This window comes from Rhinopithecus bieti, unplaced genomic scaffold (genome assembly GCF_001698545.2).
Source record: "Rhinopithecus bieti isolate Rb0 unplaced genomic scaffold, ASM169854v2 scaffold_6380, whole genome shotgun sequence".
Classification (NCBI taxonomy): Eukaryota; Metazoa; Chordata; class Mammalia; order Primates; family Cercopithecidae; genus Rhinopithecus; species Rhinopithecus bieti.
This window is the reverse complement of record NW_016806642.1, coordinates 11,650,908-11,672,903: the sequence shown is the minus strand read 5'-3', so window position 1 is coordinate 11,672,903 and position 21,996 is coordinate 11,650,908. Positions and strand designations below refer to the sequence as shown.

General features: G+C 40.2%; 1 protein-coding gene and 1 long non-coding RNA gene across 2 annotated transcripts in view; one reads left to right on the top strand and one right to left on the bottom strand.

Annotated features, from left to right (window-relative positions):
- The window catches only part of DAB1 (DAB adaptor protein 1), a 1,277,266-nt gene that overhangs the window by 883,188 nt on the left and 372,082 nt on the right, over positions 1-21,996 (bottom strand). The gene's annotated exons all lie outside the window — the stretch shown is intronic.
- Positions 755-18,994, top strand: LOC108532929 (uncharacterized). The gene is made up of 7 exons (XR_001886593.1): positions 755-1,084; positions 2,822-3,408; positions 4,803-4,967; positions 7,720-7,836; positions 9,701-9,913; positions 17,614-17,725; positions 18,845-18,994. It is a non-coding gene; the product is annotated as an uncharacterized LOC108532929 (long non-coding RNA).

Below are 21,996 nucleotides of genomic sequence, written 5' to 3'. Positions count from 1 at the left end.
GAACACATGGACTTCAATGTATTTCAAATATCTCTTGCACCAATATGAATACCAGGACTATACCTGGATGAAGGTAAAAGCTATTATGAGACAAAGACCTCTAGTAAGCCTCCCAGTGTTGCTAACTTCCTCTCAAGTGAAAATACTACCAGCAATAGACTTAGGTCACCTCTTGCATTTGTGTTCTGATCTTCAGAGCTTTTTCATATCCCTAATTTCATGTGGGCTCCTGAACAACACTTATTATTGTCCCCATGGTATAGATGAGGAAAATAAACCAAAGAGAGGTTAAGAGACCTCCTTAAGGACACAGTGAATTACTAATATAGGATATGGGTAACTGGATCCTGGTCCTTTGGATGCTTGGGTTTGTGTCTTTCACAAATGTAACACATAGAAAAAAATTGTATTTTCAAGGGAACTAACATTTGTTGAATGCCTACTTAATATGAAAGATTATTCTTTCCATCATATATTACATTTGAGACCCTCGTATGAAATAAGTGCTATTATTGTTCTCCATTTCCTAGGTTAGGAAATTGAGGCTCGAAGAGTTATGTAACTTGCCCAAGATCACAGTAGTCACTGAGAGTCAAGACTGCGTAGTGTGCCTGACTCCAAAGCCATTCTCTTAAGGCTCCCTCATGGCATGCTTTTAGTCTCCATCGTGTCCAAGATGCTTAAGGAATTCCACACAGTGTTTGGAACACAAGGATGAATCCTGGTGGCTCCCGCTGGTTGCTAGGTAACGTCTGTTTGGTACAATCTGGTTCACATCATAATGGTTCTTTTGCCAACAGGAGCTGGTAATCAGGATGGCAGTGAGGCAGACACTTGCTTGCAGAAGAACAGGCCTACTTTTTTAAGAAGCCACGAAAGTATCTTTGGATGATTAGGATCTAAGGGGCCAACAGCTTTGCAATAACAGCATAAATATTGTGGGCTGGATGGACAGGCACCAAATGGGGACATTCCATCCTGCTGTGTGATGAGAAAGCTGCCACTTTTGAGGCCTTCCAAAACAAATAAACACTCTGTAGGCCAGAAGGAAAAGCCCAGGGAAGACCTATTCCAACTGGAGATGGTCAATGTCATTTCTTCAAGAAGCTGAGATCCAGCTGGTAGTGCCAGGTGGAGAGCGAGTTGGGTAGTTGACCTCAGGCATGGCAGCCTTGGTTTTTGGCCACTTCACGGGGTGACCTGTTGAGCCAACAGCAGTGGAATTCTGCAGCTGTGGACCAAGACCTAAATACTCATTCTCACTGACTCAGAGACACACTATAGCCAAGGGTGGGGGAGGCGAGAGAATAGAGAGACACAGGTGTTGGAGAAAAGTTTGTTTCAGCAACACTTGCCCATAGCTATGAGTAAGCAGGGGCTCACAGGCCACAGGGCACCTGGGCTATAAGCATGGACTTTACTCAGACAGACCTTGTCTTAGTTTATGGTACTTTCTTGCTTGCTATAACAAAGTACCATAAACTGGATGGCTTATATACAAGAGAAATGTATTTCTTACAGTTCAGGAGGCTGGAAGCCTGGGATCAGGGTGCTAGCATGGTCAGATTCTGATAAGGGCCCCTTTCTGGGTTACACATTGCAGCTAGCTCTCTAGCCTTTTCTTACAAGGGTGCTAATCCCAGTCATAAGGGCTCCACCCTCGTGACCTAATTACCTGGCAAAGGCCCCGCCTCTAAATACCATCACACTGGGATTAAGATTTAAACATATGAATTCTACAAGGACAGAAACATTCAGTCCATTGCCAACCTGCATTCAAGGCCCTCCTTTTCCAGGCCATGTACTATTAGGGAAGCTATCTAACACCTCTGAGCTCATTTTTCTAATCTATTAAATAGAACTAATATTTACCTCTACCTCAAAGGGTCATTATGATTAAATAACAGAATAGTTTTTAAGTACTTCATACAATATTATATCATCAATAATTACTAGTATTATATAGAACATATAGTATATATGTATCATATGATATTTTATAATATGTATTATATATACTATAATATATAATATGTATTAAATATGAAGATATGCTATTGTCATTATTATCTCCTACCAAGAACCAAACCATTTTTAGGAATAGGAGAGACACGAGAAGTCCAGTATTTCTCACAAGGTAGCAATATTCTCTTCTATAACCCGCTCACATGGTTATGTTTTCTCTGCTTAAATGCTCCTAGTGATGGGAAGCTCAGCAGCTTCTATGGGTANTATGTATATATATACTATAATATATAATATGTATTAAATATGAAGATATGCTATTGTCATTATTATCTCCTACCAAGAACCAAACCATTTTAGGAATAGGAGAGACACGAGAAGTCCAGTATTTCTCACAAGGTAGCAATATTCTCTTCTATAACCCGCTCACATGGTTATGTTTTCTCTGCTTAAATGCTCCTAGTGATGGGAAGCTCAGCAGCTTCTATGGGTACCTATTTTATTTCATTAACTGGACTGCAATGGAAAATAATTCACTAAATTCAAACAATCTGAATCTTTAAGATTTCTACCCTTTGGCCTTACTTCTGTTCCCTAAGATTATAGAATAAAAGCAAGCTAATACTTACTGAAATCTTCCCATATGCTAAGCATGGGTCTGGGTAATTTATTCACTATTATTCATTCTGACAACAGCCTCATGAAATAGATAGTATTATCTTGATTTTGCAGATTGGTAAATTGACGAAACAGTCACCTTTCACATGTGTGGCTATGAAGTATTTCAAGTTAGAGCTTTTCTCATCATTGAACTGAAATTACATAACATTTTCAATGTTCTTGTTCTTGTTTCTAGGAATATGAAGGGAGAATGAAACAAAACTGCTCCACTCAGGGGACTTGGAAAGGAAATTGAAAAGGCAAGGCACAGGCTGGGAGAAAATATTTGAAATAGATTTATCTGACAAAGAACTTCTTTCTGGATTATCAAAATATTTTTAGATATTCTTACAACTCTAAAATAAGATAACTCTTTAAAAATGTGAATTCTACCAAAGGAGAGATAAAGATGACAAATACATTCAAAGATGCTGAAAATCACTTATTTATTATTAGGAAGTTACAAGCTAAAGCATAATGAGATACCACTATAACCTACCAAACTGACTAAAATTAATCAGAATAACCAGGTGCTGGCAAGAAACAGGGACACTGAGACTCTCATACTGCTGGAAGGAGTGTAAAATGCTAAAACTTCTTTGGAAATGAGTTCAATAACTTTTAAAAGTTAAAATAGACCTATCATGCAAACCAACAATCCCACTTCCAGGTATTTATCCAAGGAAAATTACAATATATGCCCACACGAAGACTTGTGCACAAATGACCGTAGCAGCTTTGTGGTAATTGCTAAAAACTAGAAACTTTCCAAGTGTCCAACAGGTGAGTGGACAAACTCACTATAGTATATCCAGACAATTAAGTACTAAATAGCAATAAAAAGGAACTATTAATACATTTGACAATGTGGATGTAAATCATAATGACTATGCTGAGAGAAAGAACCCAAATGTTTTATACTGTATGATTCAATTTCTATAAAGTGTTAGAAAATGAAAACTAACTGGAGTGGTAGAAAGTAAACCAGTGGTTGCCTGGGTATGGGAGTTGTGTGTGTATGGGGGATGTATAAGGAGGGTTAGATCATAAAGGAACATAAGAAAACTTTGGGCTATGATGGATATATGTATTATTTTAAATGTAGTGATGGTTTCACAGGTGTATACATGTATCAAAACTCATCGAATTATATACTTCAAATATATACAGTTTATTATACATCAAATATATTCCAACAGAACTTACAAATCTTGGTGGAAACGTGATCATATAGCAAGATGGCCCTGTAGTCCAGTCAAGTTTACTGAGCAATAATTCTAATCTGTAAGCTTTGACAACTTGGGTGGTGTGAAAGTGTGTGTGTTCTACAGTGCTGGTGATGAATGCCACAGGGAATGGCTAGGCACTGCGGCCAGGGCCCATCACCCACTCTGGGAAGGCTACAGATCTCCTGCCTCAGGAACAGAGGTGTTATGGAAGCGTATTAGAAACAAGAGATCCTGGAGGTGGAGTGGGTTGCATTTAAAGAGGAGAAAAAGATTAAAATTTGCACACAAGTTTTGGATTGATGAATGACCCACTAGGGCATCACCAAAGAAAAAGAAACAGTAAGAACTGAAGTTAATATAGGACCTGGAACATAGCTCACATGTTATATAATCATCATGTATTCCTTTATTCACTCATCAAATGTGTATTGGGCTCCTACTTTATACCAGACACTATTCTAGATGCCAGAGATACAGCTCTGAACAAGAGATAAAATCCCTGCGGTCAAAGTGCTCCCATTCTAGTGGAATGAGCTGGGACATTAATACATACATGAAAACTCTACAATATCAGGAGGTGATGTGTGCTAGGAAGAAAAAGGAGAGCAGAGTAAGCAGGGGGTGGCAAGGCAGGGGCCTATTTGACATTGGGTAGTCTGTGAAAGGTCCTCTGAAGAGCAATTTGAATAGGAACCTGAGTGAATCAAGCATGTGCCATGTGGATGTTGGGGAAGATGACTCCCTTCTGGAGAAGAAATGCAAGGCCTATTAGGAAACGGGGGTAGTGGTGGGAGTCTAAAGTAAGTCCTTTCATAATGGTGCAGTGATAACAATAACATAACTTCTTCATCTCATTAAACTTTCTCTATGCACCATGATCTTGACTATGAGCTTTAATGCTTAGAGCAACCTCATAAGACAAGTGCTAGTGTCATTCTCATTTTATAGCTAAAGAAATTGAGACAAACTACGTAAGTTACTGAAAAATCACAGCAAATAATTAGCTGAGGAAGAGCCTTAAATCTACCAGAACTATTTGACTTTTGATCCTGAGCTCATGCGTATCCAGTGAGGGTGCATGGGTTTGTGAAGACTCCAGCAGTATGATTGCGGGTAAGTTACTTAACCTCACCATTTGTGCACTGTATCTAATTCCTTCCTTATTTTAAAAATAATTTTATTTATTTATTTATTTATTTTATTATAGACACAAGGTCTCACTATGTTGCCCAGGCTGGTTTTGAACTCCTGGGCTCAAGTGATCCTCCTGCCTCAGCATCCCAAAATGCTGGGATTACAGGCATGAACCACTCTACCCAACCCCTCCTTGTTTATTCGTAATGAAACAATGTTTTGTAAACCATGAACATACTATATAAAGATATATTTAGAATACCAAAGAAGTCCCTGTAATTAGATATCCTAATGCTAGCTACCGTAACAAATAAACCTCAGTACGACAGCAGTTTAACCCTGTAGAAGTTTACTTCTTGTTCACAAATAAATCCCGTGCCACACATGGAGGTGTGTGCCAAATGGTGACTCAGGGAACCAGGCAGGCTCCTTTCACCTTGTGGCTTGGTCATCACCTAGGGGCTCACAGATGTCTCCTTTCAGGGAGTAGAAATGTAAAAAGAACCCAGAAAAGTCATATCTGCCTCTTCAAAATCCCAGCCTTGGAACAACACATGTCACATCCATTCACATTCCTTGGCAAGAAATAAACATGTGCGTGTACTTGGGAAACAAGGGAGGAGCCAGAAAAGGCAGTCCTTGTTGAGATAGCTGCCCCTAGGGACAACCGCACTTTATAGAATGAAGACCACAACTTTTTGGTGGATAATTAGCTATTTCTGGCATAGCCCCTCCCTCTCTTGCTTAAGATCCATATGATGAAATTTAACTCAGCCCACTGGGCCCTAAATATGTTGGTCTCCCTGACCCACACACCCAACTTCAGATCATGCCATTCTTCTTGGTGTCAACATTCCAGCAACATTGGCCTTTATGTCTCAAACATGGTGTGTGCTTCAGGTTCACTGGGCATGATAAACTCTCCCACTTCTTCATTATTGGTTCTCCTCTTCCCCCAAGGCTCCACTTGTCCCTCTTGTTCTAAATGCTCATCATCACCTCACTATCCCCATCTGCTCGCCGCCATACTCTCAGGAAATCTCAACACATTTGTAATTATTTGTTCAGTATTTTTAAAGCACAAGTTAGAGTTTAGACTGTGTGAATTCAAAGTATAGATCTACCTACTGGCTGTATAAACTTGGCCAGGTTATTTAAACTTTCTTATTCCTTATGGGCTGCTATAACAAAATGCCATACACTGGGTGACTTGTAAACAGCAGAATATTTTTTATAATTCTGGGGTCTGGGAAATCCAAAATTAAGGTGCCAGCAGATTTGGTGTTTGGTGATAGCCAGCTTTCTGATTCAAAGATGGTGCCTTCTAGTTGTGTCCTCACATGGTGGAGGGAGCCAGCTAGATCCCTGTGGTCTCTTTTATAGGGGCACTGATCCCATTCATGAGAGCAGAGGATTTCAACACATGAATTTTGTGGGGACACAACCTTTTCTTGCCACTATTTCTTCATTTATAAAATATGGATAATTATGACTCATTCTTCCTTGATTATGAAGACTAAATGCAATAATGTACACAAAATAATTAGTATAGTATTAGCTGTACATTAACGCCAAAAACCACAATTACTTTTGCACCAACCTATAGCAGCTGTCACTGTTGTTACTGTTATCGTTCCTCTTCATAGGTACAGGGTGAACTCCCAGACCACCTCTCCTATTCACTTACATCCCCAGAACTTAGCACGATGTCTGACCATAGTGGATTTTCAATAAATAACTATGGGATAAATTAATGCTCTCTGTTTTCTCTTGTGTGGTGGGTTTTCTTAAAGACCATGTATCTGTAGTTTGTCATTCTTTGTGTGCTGGTTCATGTGCTTCTATGGAGACAGAATTTCAGTACAGCACCTTACTGAAGAGTACAATTCTAGAGCAGGACTGTGGGTCTCAGCATAGTGTTTTCCAGCCATCTAACCTAGAGGAAATTACTTTTCTTTTTGACACCTCAGTTGCCCTGACTGTAAATGGAGATGATTCGGGCATGCCTTAGAGAGCTCTTATGAGGGCAGCACAGTGTCTGCACAGAGGAAGCACTCCACAAATGACAGGTGTTATTTTTTTAAAGATTAGTTTTGAAGGCTTTCTTTTAATAGCAGAAAATGAGCACAGGATTGTGTTTAACATGCTGTGCCCTTCCTTCTTTCCCTTGAATGGACTTTAAAGCCATCATATTTATGAATTCCCTGGGCCTAATGTCCGCTTGAAAGAAGGTATCTGAGAGCAGGTGAAAGCTCCTAGGCCAAGTTTATCTGAGGTCATGAAATAGCACTGGACATGGTCACTACCTATTTCCTCTTGGACTCTCTCAGCCTTTGCCTTTCTGTTGGATGTCAGGCAGAGGCATGGGGGCACTAATGCAGGAATCACCATGCCTACTCAGAAAGAAGGCATTTACCTAATTGCAAAGGAACACATCCTGCCTGCAGACAATAAATGGTGTGTGATGCTTCCATGAAGTGAGATGGATGGAGCTCTCCATTGCTAACTGGCCCGTAACCACCATCATTAATCACACACGGCACACCCATTGCCAGTAATGGACTTTACCCCGGAAAACTCCAACTCGTGGTGCCAACAGGTTAAAGGGAAGGCCTCGCCTCTTATGGAAATATGGGTCTCCCTTTGGGATTAACCCTGGCGTTTGCCACCCCTCATTCACTGAAAAGCCCTTTTAATTGATTTTTCTTCCTATTCCCTCCAATATGTCAAGAACTCACTTGCCAGCCGCTGCCTGGACCCAGAGACATTGCCTGAACTGTATGAATTGCTAAGAAGCTGCTAGTCTACAAGGAATTTCCCTTTTCTTCTTCTCTTAATAGACAAAAAGGTAACTAAACTGCAACATCAGATCCTCATTTTTTGCCACAGCCCACATCTCTGCAGCCAGATCTGGGTGGGAGAACGAAACGACATCATCATCTGCAATTCGCTGAGTGCTTGCTTTGTGCTAGGTGTGGCCACATTGCCTCTCCACAATTAATCTGAATCATTCCAGGGCTCTCCATTTTTCTAGATAAAGACACTGAGGTTCAGAGAGGTTAAGTGAATGGCTTGCCCAAGTTTGCACAGGTAAGGACAGAGGTGATAGCCAAACAAGCACGCCAGATTGCAAATCAAGTGCCCTTTCTGTGATGCTGCAGAGTGCCCTGGTCATTATCTTTTCTTCCTTGGACTGGCATCTGGAGTCATAGCCACAAATGAATCCCTGTTTTCCTCTTAACCAGCATTAGAAAAGCAGAATGGCACCCGCTGTGCTGGAGATAACCATGAAAAGTGGACTTGCATTTTCAAATGCAGTTAAGTTCCACTGCATACTCACTAGCTAGGTCCAGTAAATACTGTTTAACTGAGTAGCTAGGCTCCGGCCCAGCTCTGGTACACTGAAATACTCAGGATGAGAGGGCTAGGCATGGTTCAGTCTATTTACTTTTCATGGGAGAACCAAGTGATTAGGTAATTTGTAATAAATTCCTCAGCTGTGCAGAATTTCTGCAGAGGCACTATTAATTTGATTAATAAGGAAGAAGCCATCTGACATTTCCTTTTGGTGGGCCGTATATTCTCATAAGCGCTGTGTGCTTTTGAACCAGGGGTGGTAGAAGAGCATTTTCAGGGTGTCCCAGGCCTGTAACAAAATTGCTCAAGCAACTAGACCGATTTCTTTTGTGCTAGGAGGTCATTTGCAATGGAAAGATTTTCCTGCTGTCACTTCTGCTATTTTGGTTGCCAGAGGCCATCTGATCTGAAAAAGGCATGGGCACAATTTTCAGTCTGGCTTACAAAATTCCCCATGAGCTGGCCTGGTCTTGTCATTCCATTCGAGTTACTAACCTTTTAGGACAGACAATTATGTGGTGTGGAGAACTGTCCTGTGTATTTTAGGATATTTTACAGCACAAACAAAACTATCTCTAGACATTTCCAAAGGTCAGCTGGGGGGCAAAATTGCCCCCAGTTGAGAACCACTGCAGCAGAGTATTGAGTTCCTTGAGGATGTGGACTCTGTATTGTTCTCAGTGTTATTCCCAGAGGCTATCACTGTGCCTGACACATAGTAGGTATTTTATGCTCTTTGAATGAATGTAGCATAGAGCCCAGGCTCATGTTCTGCTAGGCTTCCTCTACACAACACATTCTTCCTTATTGGTGCCCAGTGATTTCCTTTCTTGCCTCTGTGTCTTGACTCTTCCACCGAAACTGTTTTTCTTCTTCCATCTTCATGTATTCAGAAGGCATCTTGATGCCTTCAAGATTTTTTTCCTTCAAGGTTCTGTTCAAACACGGTCTTAACCAAAGCCATCCCTGGTCACCCAGATGGAATACCTCTCATTATCCCCTGGCCTCCCTAAGGCTTGTTATCTCTGTTTCTTTTATGATATCCAACTCTTTCTGGGCAAGGTAATATAATCTAGTAGATAAGAGATCAGATTCTGAATTGGAATTACAGTTCCATCCTTTACTGCCAGTAAAACTAAGGAAAAGTGACTTATCATTCCTCTCTGAGAGTATTTCCTCATGGGTAAAATGCAGGTAACAACAATTACCTGCAGGGATTAAATGAGATTATGTATTTAATGGCCATGGCTAAGTTCCTGGCATGTAGGAAGGAGTAGCTGTTATTATTATTCTCACTTTGGAATGGAAGTTTCCTACAGACAAAATCAAGTTAATGTTCATCCTTGTATCTCCAGTTTCAGGGTCAATGACTGATAAATAGAAGATACTCAATAACTCTATTCATGCACAAACAAAGTTGACACTTCAAGCTGGAAAATTCTCCAGGACAGTAGAGTCATGGACTCTTTCTGTGCAAGAGGAGAAGAAGCCTACTCTGAGCTCCTCATTTTACATAAGGAAAAAATGAAGGCCAGAGGGTAAAAATGGCTTGTCCACAACCACACAAGGTAATAGAAATCAAAATCACGTGCCAACTAGGCCTGCTACCCTCCTCACCACCACAGATCACACTCCTTAGAAGTCCAGTGGAGCCTCCCTCTTTCCTGTTTGCAAAGTGGTGACAAGAGAAACTTGCTTCAGCATGTGGGAAAGCTAATTAGAGCTAATTTATTACTTCTCTCTGAACTAGGATGCTGGGTAGAATCTGTTGGAGGTCTATGCTGCAAAGAGAAATGCTCTTGATTATATTTACACATCTGATTTGGGAAGTACATGGAAACCTAATCATAACTATCATAACATGCTCACTGGCTCTCAGTATACTTATCCTGGCTGCATGAGAAGTTTTCCAAGGTGCAGCTTAGGCTACGTCTCTTTCAATGAAGTTCTTCCCAGAATATGTTCTGTGGGATTCAAACCCCTTATGAAGCTGTCTGGAGGACTGGACAATGTATTGGAGTCAGGAAAATTGGATGAGTTTTGGAAAAATACCCTCTCTGAGCCTCTGTTTCCTCCTCTGTATAATGGGGGCAATCATACCTACCTTGCAAGTTTGATATGAGGATGAAATGTACAATACCTAAGTGGCATATGCAAGGCCAGGTACATACAGGAGGCATACATTAAATATTAGGCCCCTCAGTAAATGTTAGCCTAGACCTATGTGTATGTCTAGGTGTTTGCTGTGGAAAACTCTGGTGCTTCCTGTGAGTGCCAACACATCTTCAGTCTCATTCTAGGCTCTGCACTTGGGGCTGGATAGAGTTATGGGGCCAGCATAATGGGGAGATGGCTGGAGTACAACTGAGAAGCCATTTTATTGGAGAATGACGGAGGAAGCATTGTGATATGATGGGTGGAAAGACAATGGACTTAGGCATTACATAGACTTGTATTGGAATCTCAGCTCTAGCACTTTCCACTACAGGATCTTGGAAAATTCGCTTAACCTCTCTGAGCTTAGTTTTCTCATCTGTAATATGGGCAGGAGTAATGAACTCACATAGCTGTTGTGAAAAATGAATTTATATTATGCATATAAGAATGCACAGTACATAGTAAGAGCAAAATAACTAAGCATGATGAGGGAGAGGCTGGTCCCAGACTCTGCTAGGCGTACAGCATATACTCAGTAAATGTGCTAAGTGAGTAAATAATTTGGACAAAATTTACTATAATCCGGAATGAATGGGGAACAGAAAAAGGACACTGGACTAGGAGACAGAACCATATCAGTTTGTATCCCAATTGGACAATTAGACAAACTCACATCTTGCCAAGTCTCAATTTTCTAATCTGTAAAAGAGGGTGATCCTAATAAAGATGAAAGAGTTGACACTGGCAAAGAGAATTTATCAGTTGCAAAGCAGACTCTCATGATATTTGAAAAGCATTTAGTATAGCACCCCAAAACAGTACACCATTCAATAAATGGCTGACAAGAGCTTTAACAGACAATCATAAAGCACCTAAAAGTGCCAGCAATGGGCTTTCCTTGTCAATGAGATATACCAGGATCCCTGCCTCTTTGGAGGAGCAACACCAATATCACCCTCCTCTCCTTCAAGACCAATGAAGGGACTGGAAAGATAAGGGTGTGTATTCTCCATCTAACATCTGATGACAGAAATGTCATCTGTGGGAAGTATACACCTTTGTGTGTAGGGTGGTCTATGTTTTAAATGCCCTCATTTGCTCTTCATTTTAAGATTTTATTTCATCTTATAGTTTTTTATATTTTGTTTTTTGTCACTTTTCACCCTTTTTTTGTTGCCACAGCACCTGTCTGTAGAATCAGTTTTATCTCTCAAGCATTCTTCCGGTTTCTTGTGGCCTTAGAAAGCATTGACTATGCTTGGTTAGAATTTTGTAGAAAATGAGAAACAGATTCTGAGTGGAGGCCTGAGGGTTCTTCTGTGAGTAGAATATATGAATGTTGATGGGTGAAATTGCTGAGAGCTCCTTTGCCTGCATTCCACGCATTGACCCTGACCTAGATCCACAGCCCAAATTATGTCTTCTGATGTTGTGGGAATCTGCTCCCTCGTGGCCCCTGGTGAGCCACACCTCCTGCCTTTACACCTATGCTTAGTACCTTCCACAGCCCCTGAGTCCTGGCTGGCCCTGTGGGTCTCACCAATGGAATGTGTTGGAAGAGTTGTTGTGCTAGTTCTGGGTCAAAGCCTTCAGAAGGCTTAGTGCGTCAAAAATATATTACTCATTGCTTCTCACAACATTCCCCTGAAATAGATATAGCTATCTAAGAGGTAATAATAGTTTCATGGGTATCAGGTGCTGTTTTAAATCCTTCAAGTGAATTGATTTATTTAATTATCACATCAATCATATGAGGCAAATGTTATTACTGTATTGTACCCATTTTACAAATGGGAAAACTGAAGCACAGAGAAATTATCTTTCCGAAGATCACACAGCTAGTAAGCTTAGTGCTGGGTTGTTTAAACCAGGTCATCAGATTGTAGAACCCGCAGATCAATCACTATGCTAAACTTCAGAGAGGTTAAGTGTCTTGCTCAAGGTCACACAGAAACCATTGCAAAGCTGGGATCCAAATAGGTTTTACGGACTCCACATCTAACCCTTCTAGCTTACAAGCATCTAAAAGACAGTTTTACTCTAGGTTTGTCAATAGCTTCATCTAAGCACAAAGACAACTTCTATAAAAAAATGAAAATATGCAGCTTGCAACCAGTGGCCTTTTTTATCAGAATTTTATGGAATCCTTCTGTGGTTTCCTTTTCCATATTCAGAAACGGAATTACATAACTTAGGTTATGTATGGGTATGTGTGTATAAAAGTATGTACACTATAGGAGTGACAGCTCTCCTAGATTACTTCCTTTTTCTGTGCTCAAGGTATAAGTTCATTTGTTCATTCAATAGACACCAAAGTGTAGGGTGTCCAGTCAGACGCTGCTATTTAGGGGACTGTGACTTGGAGCAGGTATTGCATAGTTTCTAAGCCTTGGCTTCCTCATCTGTAAAATGGAGTTAACAATAGTATATATCATAATCTATATCAAAAGATTCTTATGATAAAATGAAATAAATGAAATGCTTATCAGAATACCAAATGCAGACGGCAATCAAATACTTTAAAAGTTATTATTATTAATAGTTAATATAAGTCTAGCACTCCTATGATCTGAATGTATATGTTTCCCCAAAACTCATATGTTAAAACCTAATTTCCAATGTGATGGTATTAAGAGGCAGGGACTCTGGGACATAATTAGCTCATGGGAGTGGAGCCCTTATGAATAGAATTAGTGCCCTTATAAGAAGAGGCCCCAAAGAGACCCCTCATCCCTTCTCCCATGTGAAGACACAGTGAGAGGTATATCTATGAACCAGGAAGTAGACACTCATCAGACACCAAATCTGCTGAAGCCTTGATCTTGGAATTCCCAGCCTTTAGAACTGTGAGAAATAAATTTTTGTTCTTTATAAGCTATTAAGTTTTGGTATTTTGTTACAGCAACTCAAATGGACTAAGATAGCTACCTACTGGTCACTGTGCTTGGTTCTCCGAATGCAGCAAGAAATAGGGCCCATTCCTCATCTTCAAGGGGTCCATAGTCCCCACTGGGAGAACAACATGTAACGGACAGCTGGCCTTGGGTTTGGAGGTGGTGCTGTACCAGAGGGCTATGGTCAGCGTTGTGGAGCCCAAAGGAAGGACTGATTAATTCCTCACTGATGGGAATGTGATTAAGAAGATGATTTTGGATGTTCCACAGAGAAGGCATGTTTAAACCTGGACTTGATGTTTGGAAAGGGTTTGGAAAAGAAGAAATGTGAAATGGGAAGTATGAAAAGGGAACTTGAAGTAGAGAAAAAGGCTGAGCCAAAGCAGGATGGTGTGATTGGGCCTGGATAGTTTCCAATGAGTAAACACTTTCTGGAAGACTAGGTCTGGAGTGGATGGTTAGAGAACAGGTGGCAAGAACTGAGCCCCTTGTTCTGACTTATGTGTATTAGGACTCTAGAGTGTTCAGTCTCCAGATGGAGACTGTAGAGGAATCTGAGATAAGATTCCTAAGTAAAGGAATCTAAGGCCAGATCATGAAGGGTCTTAGGTGTCAAGCTAAGGAGGTTAATTTGATCATATGAACAGGCAGGAGGAATTGATTGAAAAAATCCCTAATATCTATTAATCAACTGATAGACAAACATAGAGATATATAAATATTACTGAGATATCAATATTTACATGCATAAAGCTATCTCTATATTTTATTGTCTTGTTATTTTTTTAAAAAATGAGTAGGGTGAGAGCAGGGTCTGCTTGTTCCTTATTCATCACCACAGCCACAGCACTTAGCATGGTAACACTGAAAGAACTTGAAAAAACTTTGTACTGGAGTAGATGAATGAATAAACTATAATCACTATCATTTGATGTTTGCTGAATGAACCAATGAATTTACATCTTGAATGTAGAGGAAGCCAAGTAGTTTCACAAAGCAGGTGGCATTTAATCTTGGCATTGTAGATGGGTACAATTTAGCCTTGCAGAAGTGAGTGATTTCTGGCGGTGGGACCACATGTACAGAAAACAATATCACTGCCCAATGTACAGGAAAGGGTTGAAGAGCATAAATTCTGGAGTCAGAGTTCAAGTTCTAGCTCTGCCATTTAATAGCTGGGGCTCTACAGCATGTTTCTTAGCCCTCTGTGCCTCAGTTTCCTCATCTGTACAATGGGGACAATAAGAGTACTCACCTTATAGGATTATTGTATAGATGTAAAGCTCTTATCACAATAATACTATTTATGCACAGATATTGTATAGAAATACTGTATATAATAGTATTTACTGCTATTAACAGTATTATTGTTGGACTCTGAATGCCATCGGCAGACTGAACACTCTAGACTCCTATCACACATAAATCAGTCCTTTCTTCATATATCTGAACAGTCTATATGAGTCTCTTTGACACAAGTCTCTTTGGTACAGATGAAGACCAGAAAGCTTGGGGGTCACTTCTGAAGAGAAGAGTGAATGAGTAAACAAAGGTGGATGAAGCAAACAAAGAACATACCGAATGTCAGGATTCAGATTGGACTGCTGAATGATATTAATGAGCAGAAAGATCTGGAGAAACCATGTCAAAGCTTTCTGAGAGAGACTGGGAACAATACCAAAAGGAGCACCAAAAGGAGAGATGATAAAGAAGGGATGACAAGTCCCTGCAGGCCTGGACCAAGTGCAACACAGAACAAGCAACAAGACCAGAAGAAAGCAGTGGTTCTTGTTAAGTTTCTTCGCAAGGCTTTAAATCAGCAGTGGCTTCCTGGCAGGATGAGACAGGGCTCCAACCATTACAGGTTACCCAGAAGCCACCAGAGAAAAATGGAGAAGGAAAGCCTTGAAGAATGAGCATCATCCCTGATGTGATGCAGTTGCCATAGAGACCACTCTAGACGGTAGCCAGGAAGGGCAGTGCCTGTCCTCAGAGCAGTTAACAAGCTATTAGACCAAACATGAAGGTGCCAGCAGGTGAGTAGAATGAAGCCGATACATCACAGCTGTCTGTTTGCTAAGATCAGAGGAAGAAACAGCCATAAATCAGCCAGGTCACTGCAGCCATTGAGTCAAGTTCAGGGGAGCATGACAAGATTTCTAACCTGTGAGTCAAAGCTCCGGGACCACGTCCCAGAGGTAGATGCTCAGAAGAGTGATGGTCACGTTTTCCCAGACTGGCTTGGGGGTTCAAACAAGGTTAAAACAGAACAAAACTGCACCACTAGCAAACACACAGACAGTAACTAAGAATGTGGGAAATACGAGCTGAGGAGAGTGCAGGAAGGCAATAAATACAAGAAGATTTCACAACGTGGTCCCAACATTCAGACAAAACTGAAGACACAGCAGGGCTTTGTAGCATGCAGGATAAATGCTTCTAGAAACATTCACTGCTTAGTTTAAGATGTTGAACCCGGATTTGAAACTTTCTCAGAGCAAGTGCTTTGGTTCTACTGGACTGCCTCTTCAGGAAAATTGTCCAGAGAGGGTAAGTTCAACTACCTACTGAATCTCCACACTAAGCACTGAAGATAATCCTCCAGATGAGTCATTTATTGTGTGGTTATGCCTGCTCTCTGAAGAGGTGCAAGGTCCCTTGGGTCCACTCTGCCATCTACAAGTATGTCTATTTGCACAGGTAGATGGTGACTTAACACCCAAGTTCCTTATGTCTGGTTCTGGACTACCTGGAGCCCTACCGCCTGCCTCTCCTCACACCTGAGCTATATTTAAAACATCACATCTTGCTGTCTTTGAACATGCTATTATAGCTCTTTTTCAGCTTAGTCAATTTCTACCTTGCTCTACGACTCAGTTCAAGGGCCATCTCATGCTTTCATTCATCAACTCATTCATTCTTTCAACAAGAACTAAATGAACTAAATGCTTCCTAAGTACCTGATACCTTCTGGGAGTCCTTCCTCTGTGCTTCTGTATACCTGCACTTCCTGCTAACCAAACATACTGCTCTGGGCCAGGATTGTTTATTAATGTGTGTCTAGCTCATTAGATTTTAGATTCCTTGAGGGCAGATTGTGTCTTGCTCACAGACTAGCATAGTTTTTAGAATTAAGCACATGGCAGGTACCCAATAAATAACTATTAAAGGATGAATAAAAGAATAAATGAATGAACTGCATTTCAAATTCTATCCAGGTTGCCGTATTCTGAAGGGAATTCTCCAAGCCATCAAGTTGGCCTGGGATGAAATGTTCTCATGTGCATTTCTTAATAAAAAGAGCTCTGGGTCAAATGAAAAATTTAAAGTCAATATGAAATTGATCCTAATCAGCACTTTCTCCTCCGAACATACAGACAAAAGGACATTTCTGAAACATATATATTAGTGTTGCATTTTCTGCTCCACAGACTCAGCGATCGTTGTCACTGCTAAGTCCAGCTCTCATTAATTTATGGGGCATCCAGCATAATCAGCAACAGGCTTCTTGGCAGCATGAATCAGTGACCAGCCTAGAATTTGGGAGAGTCTCTAAGCTGGAAACAGAACAGTTTTCTTTCATGCTCTTTTTCGTTAGAAGTCACTGAGCACTATTTAAACCAAGGTCAAGACCTTGAGGCTGAATGTTCAAGGACCTGCCAAGATCATCAGCCAACCTGTCCTCTTCAGCTGTGCAGGGAAAGATGATATAGGCAACCATAATAATACATCTGGAGAGTACCTTCTTAGGAACTCCTGTCGCACCTTTACTCAGTTTAGTAGCCATATAAATAAAGACGTCCCCAGAAGGAGAAAAAAAAGCAGGCAGCAGAGGAGAAAAACAAAATTCTTACTTGAAGAAACATGATGCAATGAAAGAGCCAGATGTACCAGGTGTGACAATCTTGTGCACAGTACCTGGCACACATATGTATTCATCACTTAAGGTGATTGTTGTGATGATCTGTTGAGGCTGGCTTCAGACAGAACTGGGGAAATGATTCAGGACCTCATATTGAAGCAGCAGGGTGTGAAGTCACAGCGTCTTGGGCTGCATTTCCTTTTTCCTGATTCTGTAGCATTGTGCAGTGTCACAGCCTGAGTGCTCTCTCACCCAGATACATGTGATAGTACCCTATAATCCTTTTGCCTTCTATTATTTTGCTTGGATATTTGTCTTAGAACATACAGTTTAGGATTTTTCACCTTTCTCCTAGTTGACATGCAGGCTGGACATAGAGTGGGCCTCGATTGCTTAGAAGCCAAACTCAACTCACCAAGAAAAGAAGACAGGAGAAACTTCTCAAGAGGAATATCTCCAAATTGCAGGTGAAGGTCACAGGGAAGAAATGACTCTGGGCTAAAACTTCAGGTGGTGCTAGTAATGGTACTATGGGGATAGGGATAGGGATGGGAAATGAAGCATGGAGAGGATTATGAAAAGTTGCAGTGAGGAAGGGGCTTTATTCCAAAGGGCACCCCTTCGAGCTTGGTGGGAAGGGTCTAGGTGTGTGTGTGTATATGCGTGTGTAAATATGTATGTATAGATATATGTAGATACATGTTAAATACTTGAAAATATGATTACATTTAGTGTCACAGTGATACTATAAGGAAGGTATTATTTCTTTTACAAATGAGGTTCAGAGTGGTAAAGACACATGCCCAAAGCCACAGAGTTGGTTATTAGAAGAGCCAGGACTTGAACCCATTGCCCCAGGTTTGAATTATTTAATCAGTTCAGTTGCCTAGTTTTGAAAGCCAACTAAAGATTTGTACCCTCTGTCCCAGCTAAGGGAATTATTGTGGGGCCCCTGAGTTTGCATAAGTCTTGACCATTATGATACACTCTGTTCTCCACCCTGCAGCTCCCTCTCTGGATCTGACACAATTCTAGGACATTCCCACACATACCCTTTAGCTGTTCCCACCTGAAGCACTTGGGATAATTCTCTTCATCCTGAGTCAGTCCTAGTCCAAAGTCATTCTTCATTCTGCTTCACTTTTTAAAAATCCTAATTGATTTATTTTTTATAGTTACAAAAGCTACGCATACTCATCATTGCATCAGATTTAGAAGAAAAAAATATAAAGAGAAAAATAAAAGCCCTTATCATACTTCTATGTAGAGAGGTTTCCTCTTAATATCTTAATGCACTGTCTTTAGTCTTTTCCGGTGTCTATAATTACACACCTAAACATGTTTGGAACAAAATTGGAATCCTGTTGTATATACAGTTCTGAAGCCTATCTTTATGTCCATATGTCAATAACAACATGAAAAATTCTTTAGAAATATATTTTATTTAATGATTGCATCATTTAAGTGTGAAGAACTTCAGTAAAATCTTCTTATTTTTGGAAATTTTGGTTGTTTGCCTTTTGTCAACATTACAAGTAATGTGGAAATACATTTTTTGTTCACAAATTTTGTTATTTATATTTTAGGATCAAATACCATAAGAGGAATTCTGGACTGAAGAGTTATGAAGTCACTTCAGACACTTCCAGATAATTTGTGTTAATTAAATTATCAGCAGTTGAGTTCCATTCTGCACTGGAAGAGCACTTTTCCTGGAAAGGTTCCTCAAAATGGTAATAAAGGGTAATTCTTTTAGATGATCTTGCATTTGTTTGAATGGGAACTGAGTTTAATGAAACATGTTAGGAAAAGACTATGTTGGTTTCACTTTTTAAAATTAGTTTTGATGGACACAATAATTATATATATTTATGGGGTACAGAGTGATATTTTGATACATGCATACAATGTATAATGATCAAGTCAGGGTATTTAGTATATTTCTTACCTCAAAAATTTATTATTAATTTGTGTTGGGAATGTTCAAAATCCTTTCTACTTGAAATTATGCAATAAAATATTATCAACAGCTACCCTACAGTGCTGTAGAACACTAGAACTTTTTTCCTTATCTAGCTGTAATTTAACCAAATTCAGTTAATTGTATTCATTAACCAAATTCACTATTCCCTCCTCCCTCCATCCTTCCCTGCCTCTAGTAACCAAAGCTCTACTCCCTACTTCTATAAAATAAGCTTTTTTAGCCCCCACATACAAGTGAGAACATGTGATGTTTGTCTTCCTATGCCTGGATTATTTCATTTAATATAATGTCCTCCAGGCTTATTCATTTTCCTGTGAATGACAGGATTTTGTTCTTTTTTATGGTGGAATATTATTCCATTTTGTATCTATATCTCATTTTTTTATCCATTCATCTGTTGATGAACACTTACGTTGATTCTGTCTTGGCTATAGTGAACAGTGCTACAATAAACATGGGAGTACAGACATCTCTTCATCTATGTCATTTTTGTCCTGGGCACATAGCTAAGTTACATTTACATTCCCCTAACAATTAAATTGGGCCATATAACTGAATTCTGGCCAAAGGAATATGGGTGGAAAGGCTGTCTGCCATTTCCAGAAATGGTCCCTGAACATCTCCCAAGTATGATCTTCCTCTCTGTTTCCCCATCTTCAGAGACCTTAGAGGCCACATGTTGAAGATGATGGTGACACAGATAAGATGGGAAAATCTAGCTTTCTGAATGGTTGTATTAAGTATCATAATGAACTTTTTAAAATTATGTTGTTGGTTAAGGCAGCTAGCACTACTCATCCTAACGAATACAGTGAGTGTCTGATTTACTCAGTGGTCCCCAAACTAAGAAGCCTCAGATGGCACTTTGTGTATCTAGCCACTAATCTGCTGTTGGCCAGCATGCCCTTTCACAGAGGCCTGTGGGGATCTGTAGCTCCCAAAAATCAAGCCTAGTTTTCAGCACACAGTAGGGTTTATGTGGGTGTGGGCTTATGTATATTTATGGAATGAATGAAACCTTACAAGAGCCCAGTGACTCCACCTAGCTGACACCTAAGCAAGATTCACTGTGCCATTCAAAGAGGTCATCCATTGGCCTCTGTTCCCTGCTGCAGTTAAGAGCTTCATGCCCAGAACAAGCCCATTGCAACTATATAAGGCAGCTGTACACTGCTTCCCCATCACAGAAGCCCAAATGCAGGGAACAGCCCTTCCGAACAGAGGCTGTTGCGCAGAGGAAAGTGGAGTTTCCCAACACAGTCATTTCTCTTCTCCTGCTGACGCTAATTACAGTTTGCTAAATGTAAACTGGTGAAACATCTCGCCCACCCAACAGTTCCAGAAATGGGCCTGTTGTCTTCATAGTAACCTAGGAAGAGAAAGCTGTTCCTCCTTCTAAGTCTTTTGTCTGTTTTCCCCACCTAGTACATTTGGCAAACACAGAGAGGTATGCTCATAGAAGAGGTGAGTTTGGAACTGCAAATATTCCGAGCCCCAGGACCTCTCTTTTGGTTGCCTGCTCTGCTACAAAACTGGAGGTCTAAAGTGGAGGTGTGCAGAAGACACCATCTGGCTGGTAGGGGGTCTAATTACATGTGTGTGCAGCCCTGTGCGGCAGTCTGGGAATGCAATTATACAACTAATTATATTGAAACAACAAACTTGAGCTTCCATGAAGGGCCCCCACCCATAGAACCATCATGTTATCATTTTCATACACAGCCATTCTTTTCTTCTGTTCTAGCTTCACTTGTTGACTCTTCTCCCCCTACTAAAATCCTCCTCCTTTCAAGACACCATCAAGAGTCACCTCCTCAGTGAAGCCTTCCATGGTTTCATACCACCCATCCCTATCTGAATGAATGTATCTTTGTTCTCTGTTATCCCAGTATTTTGCCTGGGCTTCTGTCACACTGCTTTCAATGTCTACACCTCAGTTATCTAATCGAAAAACAAGAGTCATCAGACTCTAAAGTCCTTGCAAGCTTGAAAACTTTATATTTTTTTCCCAATTATAACTGAACAAAGCTGAAAAACTTATTATATATGGATACTTACAAAGCACCATATAACTCTTTCAGATATTTTAAAAGAATGGCATTTGCAAAAGACTTCAAATCAATGTATTAAATTGAAATCCAGTATCAAAACAGTCGTTAAAGTGCTCTTTTGAAATTTTATACATTTGATATCAATAAAATTTCAAAACATAAAAACCTCTTTGTTTTACTTGTTGAATTCTTAGGAATAACTAAATGGTTTTAAAGTATTAGCAGAAAGATGGTGGCTTTGGAATAAGAAGAATGGAGTTGGAGCACAAGTTGCTTCTAGCTGAATGACCTGGGTATGATTTATCATGTCTTTGTACCTCAGTTTCCCTACCTGTAAAATGGCAGTAGTGCTGACTTTACTTCACTAAGCTGTTGAGTAGATTAAATTAGACTGTGCACATGAATGCACTTTATAAACAACAAAATACAGTGTTTGTATTAGTTATAGTAATCAAAAGTCCCAAGTGAGTCTCTCCCTACCCTAAGGAACACTACCACTACTGCTGGGTTAGACATCTCAGATTCCCAGAATCAGGCACAACAATATTCACTGTCTCTCTGTCTATAGAGTAATGATCTTTCAATAAAAATCTCCAGAGACTTTGATGCTAACAGTCATAATAACTTTAGCAACTCTTTAGTGGGCACCTACCTTCTGCTAAACATTTGCTAGGCATTTGCCACATAAACAGAAGGAAAGAAT